The sequence below is a fragment of the Meles meles genome, chromosome 7 (genome assembly GCF_922984935.1).
Source record: "Meles meles chromosome 7, mMelMel3.1 paternal haplotype, whole genome shotgun sequence".
NCBI lineage: Eukaryota > Metazoa > Chordata > Mammalia > Carnivora > Mustelidae > Meles > Meles meles.
The window spans coordinates 56873718-56883171 of record NC_060072.1 but is presented as its reverse complement, the minus strand read 5'-3'; positions in this window follow the sequence as shown (position 1 = coordinate 56883171).

Sequence of the window (9454 nt, the reverse complement as noted above, 5' to 3'; positions counted from 1 at the left end):
ATATCTACTCTCCATCCCACTCTCCATCAGATACACTCCTCTTACCATGAAAGGTTTAGAAGTGTAACAGAGGAGGGAGGAGCAAGAAGGCAGAGGAGTAGGAGACCTAATATCATTGGATCCCAGGAGTTCCGCTAGATAGTTATCCAACCATTCTGAACACTTACAAACTCAACAGGAGATGGAAGAGAAGAAGAGCAGCAATTCTAGGAAAAGAAAAGAGAGCAACCACTTTCTGGAAGGTAGGACTTGTGAAGTGAATCTCAGGTGATATACGGGAACATAGACCGTGGCGGGAGGGGTCGACTCCTGGCAAACAGTAAAGCAGAGGAGCACAAAATCAGAACTTTTAGAAGTCAGCTCCACTGAGGGACATTGCTCCAGAGGCTAAGCAGGGGGTGGAGCCCTCACGGGGACAATGTAGTCTCAGGACCCACCGGGTCACAAAAAGAGAAGTGTCTGAAGGTGGCAGAGCCCCCAGGTATCAGAGCAGGGAAGCCGGCTACAGAGACGGAGCTGATGAGTGAGCTCTCAGCTCATGGTTACCCTAAATCGTGATCCGAGGCACAGTTGGGTCACTGCTCTTTGAGCAGGGACTCCACAAGTGGCAGACTCACCTTTCTCTTCTGGTGCAGGAATTGACTGGGTTTGGAGACTCCAAATGAGGCTGTCCGCCAGAGATAGAAACACTCCATCACAGGCTGGGCAAGCACGGAGTCCCGCCAGAGACGAGGGACACGGGAGGGATTGACTGCTTTTCCCTGAGGACTCACTGAGGAGCAGGGCTCTGAGCTTCTGGCTCCTCTGGGCCAGAGATTGGGAGGCAGCCATCTTCATTTCCATCCTCCAAAGCAGTACGGAAAGCGGTCAGGGAACAAAAGCTCCCAAGAGTGAACCTGAGCAGATTGTTTAGCCTAGCCCCTGGCAAGGGCAGTACAATTCTGCCATGGGCAAAGACATTTGAGAATCACTGCAACAGACCCCTCCCCCAGAAGATTAGCAAGAACATCCAGCTGAGACCAAGTTCACCAATCAATGAGAACTGCAGAGCTAGGGGAATACAACATACAGAACTGATGGCTTTTTTCCCATGATTCTTTAGTCTTTTAAAGTTAAATTTTTTTTAATTTTGTTTTTTCTTGTATTTTAAATGTTTCCTCTTTCCTATTTTAATGCTTTTTAACTATTGTATCTTATCAATACCTTTTTTAAAAATCTTTTTTAATTTGTATTCTTGTAGTCATATTCTATCCCTTCATTGTATTTAGCTTTATTTTTTGTATACACATAGGTTTTTCTTTCTTTAAAATTTTGGGCTACACTTTCTTCTAACAGATCAAAATATACCCTAAATCTAGCACAGGCTTTGTTCTAGTCTCCAGACTGATCACATTCTTTCCTTTTTTTCCCCCCCGTTTTTTGACCAACTTCTTATCAATTCATTTTTTAGACTCTTTTTAAATTTTATCTTTATAGTCATATTCCATCTCTTCATCGTGTTTACCCTTATTTTATTTATATATATATAAGCTTTTCTTTCTTTAAAATTTTGGGAGCCAGTTTCTTCTAATAGACCAAAATAGACCCAAATTCAAGTTTGTGGCTCTGTTCTGTTCACCAATTATATATATATAATTTTTTTATGCTTTCTCCTCCCCCCACCCCAGTTTTGGGTCTCTTCAAATTTTGTTAGTGTATATTTTTCTGGAGTCATTGTTACCCTTTTAGTATTTTGTTCTCTCATTCATCTATTCTTATCTGGATAAAATGACAAGGCGGAAAAACTCACCTCAAAAAAAAAAAAAAAAGAACAAGAGGCAGTACTGATGGCTAGGGATCTAATCAATACAGACATTAGTAAGATGTCAGATCTAGAGTTCAGAATGACAATTATTAAGGTGATAGCTGGGCTCAAAAATAGCACAGAAGATACTAGAGAATCCCTTTCTGGAGAAATAAAAGAACTAAAATCTAACCAAGTTGAAATAAAAAACGCTATTAATGAGGTGCAATAAAAAATGGAGGCTCTTACTGCTAGGATAAATGAGGCAGAAGAAAGAATTAGTGATATAGAAGACCAAATGATGGATAATAAAGAAGCAGAGAAAAAGAGAGATGAACAACTACTGGACCATGAGGGGAGAATTGGAGAGATAAGTGATACCATAAGACAAAAAAATTTAGAATAACTGAGATCCTAGAAGAAGAAGAAAGAGAGAGAGGGGTAGAAGTATATTAGAGCAAATTATAGCAAGAATTTCCATTATTTGGTGACAGGAAAAAGCATCAAAATCAAGGAGGCACAGAGAACCCCCCTCAAAATCAATAAAAATAGGTCAACACCCCATCATCTAATAGTAAAACTTACAAGTCTCAGTGACAAAGAGAAATCCTGAAAGCAGCTCAGGACAAGAGGTCTATAACACACAATGGAAGAAATATTAGGTTGGCAGCAGACCTATCCACAGACACCTGGCAGGCCAGAAAGAACTGGCATGATAAATTCAGAGCACTAAATGAGAAAAATATGCAACCAAGAATACTATATCCAGCTAGGCTGTCATTGAAGATAGGAGAGATAAAAAGCTTTGAGGACAAACAAAAACTAAAAGAATTTGCAAACACCAAACGAGCCCTACAGAAAATATTGAAAGGGGTCATCTAAGTAAATAGAGAGCCTAAAAGTAACAGACCAGAAAGGAACAGAGACAATATAAAGTAAAAGTCACCTTACAGGCAATTCAATGGCCCTAAATTGATATCTTTCAATAGTTACCCTGAATGTAAATGGACTCAATGTCCCAGTCAAAAGACAGAAGGTATCAGAATGGATAAAAAACAAAATCCACCAATATGCTGCCTTCAAGAAACTCATTTTAGACCCCAAGACACCTCCAGATTTAAAGTGACAGGGTGGAAAACAATTTACCGTGCTAATGGACAACCAAAGAAAGGTGAAGTGGCAATCCTTATATCAGACAAATTAGATTTTAAGTTAAAGACTACAAGAGATGAGGAAAGACACTATATCATACTTAAAGGGTCTGTCCAACAAGAAAAATCTAACAATTTAAAATATCTATGCCTCTAACGTGGGAACAGCAAATTATATAAACCAATTAATAACAAAATCAAAGAAACACATTAACAATAATACAATAATTGTAGGGGAATTTAACAGCTCCCTCTCTGATGGACAGATCATCTAAGCAAAAGATCAGCAAGAAGTAAAGGCTTTAAATGACACACTGGATCAGATGGACATCACAGATATATTCAGAACGTTCCATCCCAAAACAACAGAATACACATTCTTCTCTAGTGCACATAGAACATTCTTCAGAATAGATCATATCCTGGGTCATAAATCAGTTCTCAACCAGTACCAAAAGATTGGGATCATTTCCTGCATATTTTCAGACCACAATGCTTTGAAACTAGAACTCAGTCACAAGAGGAAAGTTGGAAAGTACCCAAATACATGGAGGCTAAAGAGCATACTACTAAAGAATGAATGGGTCAACCAGGAAATTAGAGAAGAACTTTAAAAATTCCTGAAAACAAATGAAAATTAAAACACACCTGTTCAAAAACTTTGGGACACAGCAAAGGCTGTCCTGAGAGGAAAGTATATAGCAATACAAGACTTTCTCAAGAAACAAGAAAGGTCTCAAGTGCACAACCTAACTCTATACCTAAAGGAGCTGGAGGAAGAACTGCAAAGAAAGCCTAAACCCAGAAGAGAAATAATAAATATCAGAGCAGAAATTAATGCAATGGAAACCAATAACACAGTAGAACAAATCAAAGAAATGAGGAACTGGTTCTTGGAAAGAATTAATAAGATTGATAAACCCCTGGCCAGACTTATCAAAAAGAAAAGAGAAAGGACCCAAATTAATAAAGTCATGAATGAAAGAGGAGAGATCACAACCAATACCAAAGAAATACAAACAATTATAAGAACATATTATAAGCAACTATACACCAGCAAATTTGACAATCTGGAAGAAATGGATGCATTCCTAGATACATATAAGTTATCAAAATTGAACCAGGAAGAAAGAGAAAACCTGAACAGACCCATAACCAGTAAGGAGATAGAAGCAGTCATCAAAAATTTCCCAACAAACAAGTGCCCAGGGCCAGATAGCTTCCCGGGGGAATTCTATCAAACATTTAAAGAAGAATTAATACCTATTCTCCTGAAACTGTTTCAAAAAATATAAGTGGAAGGAAAACTTCCAAACTCATTTTATGAGGCCAGCATTCCTTTGATCCCAAAACCAGACAAAGACCCATGAAAAACGAAAATTACAGACCAATATCTTTGATGAACATGGATGCAAAAATTCCCACCAAAATACTAGCCAATAGGATCCAACAGTACATGAAAAGGATTATTCACCACCACCAAGTAGGATTTATTCCTGGGCTGCAAAGTTGGTTTGACATCCGCAAATCAATCAATGTGGTATAATACATTAATAAAAAAAAGAAGAACCGTATGATACTCTCAATAGATACTGGAAAAGTATTTGACAAAGTACAACATCCTTTTTTTTAATATTTTATTTATTTATTTGACAGACAGAGATCACAAGTAGGCAGAGAGACAGGCAGAGAGGGGGGCTCCCCCGCTGAGCAGGGAGCCCGACATGGGGTTCGATCCCAGGACCCTGAGATTATGACCTGAGTCGAAGGGAGAGGCTTAACCCACTGAGCCACCCAGGCTCCCCACAACATCCTTTCTTGATTAAAACTCTTCACAGTGTTGGGATAGAGGGTACATACCTAAACATCATAAAAGCCGTCTATGAAAAGCCCAAAGCAAATACACAGCAGAGCTGTCCACTATCTCCACTGCTATTCAACATAGTACCAGAAGTCCTAACTTCAGCAATCAGACAACAAAAAGAAATAAAAGGCATCTGAAACAGCAAAGAAGTCAAACTCTCACTCTTTGCAGATGATATGACACTTTATGTGAAAAACCCAAAAGACTCCACTCCAAAACTGTTAGAACTTATACAGGAATTCAGTAAAGTGTCAGGATATAAAATCAATGCACAAAAATCAGTTGCATTTCTATATACCAAAAGCAAGACAGAAGAAAGAGAAATTAAGGAGTCAATCCCACTTACAATTGCACCCAAAACCATAAGATACCTAGGAATAAACCTAACCAAAGAGGCAAAGAATCTGTACTCAGAAAACCATAAAGTACTCATGAAAGAAATTGAGGAAGACACAAAGAAATGGAAAAATGTTCCATGTTCATGGATTGAAGAGCAAATATTGTGAAAATGTCTATACTACCTAAAGCAATCTACACATTTAAAGCAATCCCTATCAAAATACCATCATTTTTTTTTTTTCAAAGAAATGGAACCAATAGGGGTGCCTGGATGGCTCAGTGGGTTAAGCCTCTGCCTTCAGCTCAGGTCATGATCTCAGGGTCCTGGGATCGAGCCCCACATTGGGCTCCCTGCTTGGTGGAAGGCCGCTTCCCCTTCCCCCTTCTGCCTGCCTCTCTGCCTACTTGTGATCTCTGTCTGTCAAATAAATAAATAAAATCTTAAAAAAAAAAAAAAGAAATGGAACCAATAATCCTAAAAGTTATATGGAACCAGAAAAGACCCTGAATAGCCAGAAGAATGTTGAAAAAGAAAACCAAAGTTGGCGGCACCACAATTCCAGACTTCAAGCTGTCTTACAAAGCTGTAATCATCAAGACAGTATGGTACTGGCACAAAAACAGACGCATAGACCAATGGAACAGAATAGAAAGCCCAGAAATGGGCCCTCAACCCTATGGTCAATTAATCTTTGACAAAACAGGAAAGACTGTCCAATGGAAAAAAGACAGTCTCTTCAACAAATGGTGTTGGGAAAATTGGACAGCCACATGCAGAAGAATGAAACTGGACCATTTCCTTACACCACATACCAATATAGACTCAAAATGGATGAAAGACCTCCATGTGAGACAGAAATCCATCAAAATCTTTGAGGAGAACACAGGCAGCAACTTCTTCAACCTCGGTCACAGCAACTTCTTCCTAGAAACATTGCCAAAGGCAAGGGAAGCAAGGGCAAAAATGAACTATTGGGACTTCATCAAGATCAAAAGCTTTTGCACAGCAAAAGAAATAGTCAAAAAAACAAAAGACAACTGACAAAATGGGAGACAATATTTGCAAATGACATATCAGATAAAGGGCTAGTACCCAAAATCTATAAAGAAGTTATCAAACTCAACACCCAAAGAGCAAATAATCCAATCAAGAAATGAGCAGAAGACATGAACAGACATTTCTGCAAAGAAGACAACCAAATGGCCAATAGACACATGTAAAACTGCTTAACATCATTCAGCATCAGAGAAATACAAATCAAAACCACAATGAAATACCACTTCACACCAGTCAAATGGCTAAAATTAAAAAGTCAGGAAACAACAGATGTTGACGAGAATGCAGAGAAAGGGGAACCTTCCTACACTGTTGGTGGGGATGCAAGCTGGGGCAGCCACACTGGGAAACAGTATGGAGATTCTTCAAAAAGTTGAAAATAGAGCTACCCTACGACCCAGCAATTGCACTACTGGGTATTTACCCTAAAGATACAAATGTAGTGATCCAAAGGGGCCCATGCACCCGAATGTTTATAGCAGCAATGTCCACAATAGCCAAACTATGGAAAGAACCTAGATGTCCATCAACAGATGAATGGATAAAGAAGATGCGGCATATATACACAATGGAATACTATGCAGCCATCAGAAAAACCGAAATCTTGCCATTTGCAACAATGTGGATAGAAGTAGAGGGTATTATGCTAAGCAAAAGAAGTCAATCAGAGAAAGACAATTATCATATGATCTCTCTGATATGAGGAATTTGAGAGACAGGGCAAGGGGTTGCGGGGGACAGGGAGGGAAAAAATGAAATAAGATGGGACCTGGGAGGGAGACAAACCGTAAGAGACTCTTAATCTCAGGAAACAAACTGAGGGTTGCTGGAGGAGGAAGGGCAGGAAGGGATAGGGTGGCCACGTTATGAACATTGGGGAGGGTATGTGCTATGGTGAGTGCTGTGAATTGTGTAAGACTGATGATTCACAGACCTGTACCCCTGAAGCAAACAATACATTATATGTTAATTTAAAATTTTTGTTTAAATAAAATATAGTTAATTAATTTTTTAAAAAGGTAACAGAAGGCTCTATGTTCCAGAATTTAAACTAACTCATTCCCATTGCAAATAATAATAGTTCAATAATTATTGAACTTATTTCCAGGCTAGATTACAAAAGTCTTTTAGCCATATCATAAGCAAAATGATTCTGAATTGCATCTATGGAAAAATATACTCTGAGTTTAACCAATAACCAACTCAGGAAAATGGCTTTTGGAACCTGATGCATTCCTATATTGGGAAGGGCTCAATAGTTTGTTCTTGTTTCCCACCCCCCACCCCTTGTTCAGTTTCTCTCTTAATATAATAAAGTCCTTCATTTGCCATATGAAGACAGTCATTCTTGATTTGGGACTCACTCTATAGCCCTTGTTGGTCGTCATCAGTTAACTGAAGATTGAGTATGAACCTCCCATAAACATTGGCATCCTACATGGGAATTCTGACCCTCCAGGCCCTGGATTGGCTCCCTGTGATGGAGAAGCATCCATCAATACCCATCCCGACATTAGCAGAAGGAAGAGGTTGGAGAGAGTAGGTGAAGACATGGAGGACATTGGGATGTTTCTCTCTGGCAGTTATGGAAGGCAAAGAGAGCCTGGAACATAGCAATGGCCTTTGGGACAGGGAGATTTGGGTAGGTAAGAGAAGCAGCAGAGGTAAAATCCATAAGGGTTGTCAGCTAATTGCTCATGGAGTGGGATAAGGACCATGAAGAATGGATGAAGACCTGAAAATCTTCTATCCTCCCCCCTGTGCCGGTCCTCCCATCTCCTCTGTGCTCCCAGAGGGTCATCTTCCTTTTTCTCTAGGTATGAGTCTTACCCCCACGCTAGACTATAAATTAGATGAAGACAGGAAACATGTCTGCTTGATCTTTCATTCCCTACCCTCTAGGCGCCGTACCTAGCACCCAGTAGTTTATCATTACAAGTTTTAATGTACCTCCCTCCTACCTCATGAGGAGGCCCCACATGTCTCCCTTTCAGAAAGAACAATAAAGAGAATTCCAAAACACTCCTTTCTTTGGGCTCCTCCTAATCAGTGTACCTCCTTCTGTACCAGCTGTGCGATCAAGAGCTGCTTGCTTTCCGGGACTGCAATTATCTCTCTAAAATGAATCAATCCTCTTCAGAATCTACTCCAAAATTTCCAGCAAGTTTTCTTCTTTTCATCCTGCCTCCCACCACTCTACCTCATTCCTCTCTAGTCCCTAAAATCTAGTCTTTTTAAAAAACTATTGTACACGTTTTTGTTAGAGAATTTTATCTGTATTCTGGTATATTCTGACTATTAGTAAACATGGGAGAGAGTGTCTCTTTTTAAGGGTGGAATCCTGCACAATATCCTCTTAGTTTTCATATGCCTTCCTTCAAGGCCCTGCTGAAATACTCTTTTGTGCCTCAAAGCCAGTGGGGTTTTGCACAGAGACTATAATGGCTGAGACAACACAGAGGGATTAGCTGCCCGTTAACCATTTGGCACCTCACATTAATCACTTTGATGAATAAATAAGTTTCATTTGCCTGCAAATCCCATTCTTAAGTGGTAATGGAGAGCTCTGTAGCTCATCTTTCCTATCTTCATAAATTTAGACTGGTTTCACCGAAGAGTATTTTCTTAAACACCTTAATTCAACTTAACCCTACCTAAGAATCTCCCCTCTAAGAGACTCTGACAACTTCCTGTATTTTCATAGGGTATTCAAGATCATCTTTCAGGTTAAAAACGATGTCTTAACTATTTCACTATTTGAGCTGAGTATCAACTGTAAACATAAAGATTTCCACTGTTTAAGCTTCTTTTAAATTATTTCTGGAAATGTTTGGTAAGCCAGTGCCTTATTCTTAATTGGAATGTTTCCCCCATGACGACTAATTTCATTTGTCATGTTGGCTGGGCTATGGTGCCCAGACATGTGGCCAAACATTATTCTGGATGTTTCTGTGAGGGTGTTTTGGATGAGATTAACATTTAGATCAGTGGACTTGGAGTAAAGCAGATTGCCCTCTATGTGTGTGGGCTTCATTCAATCAGTTGAATAAAACAAAAGACTGACCACCTCCTCCCCATAAACAAGGGACAATTCTGCCAGCAGACATTCTTTGGACTTGAACGACAGCAATGGCTCTTCCCTGGGTCCCAGCCTGCCAGCCCTATCCCTCCAGAAGATTTCGAACTTGCCTGCCTCCATAATATGTGAGCCAATTTTTAAAAAGTAAATGTCTTTCTGTATATAATTTATACATCCTAAT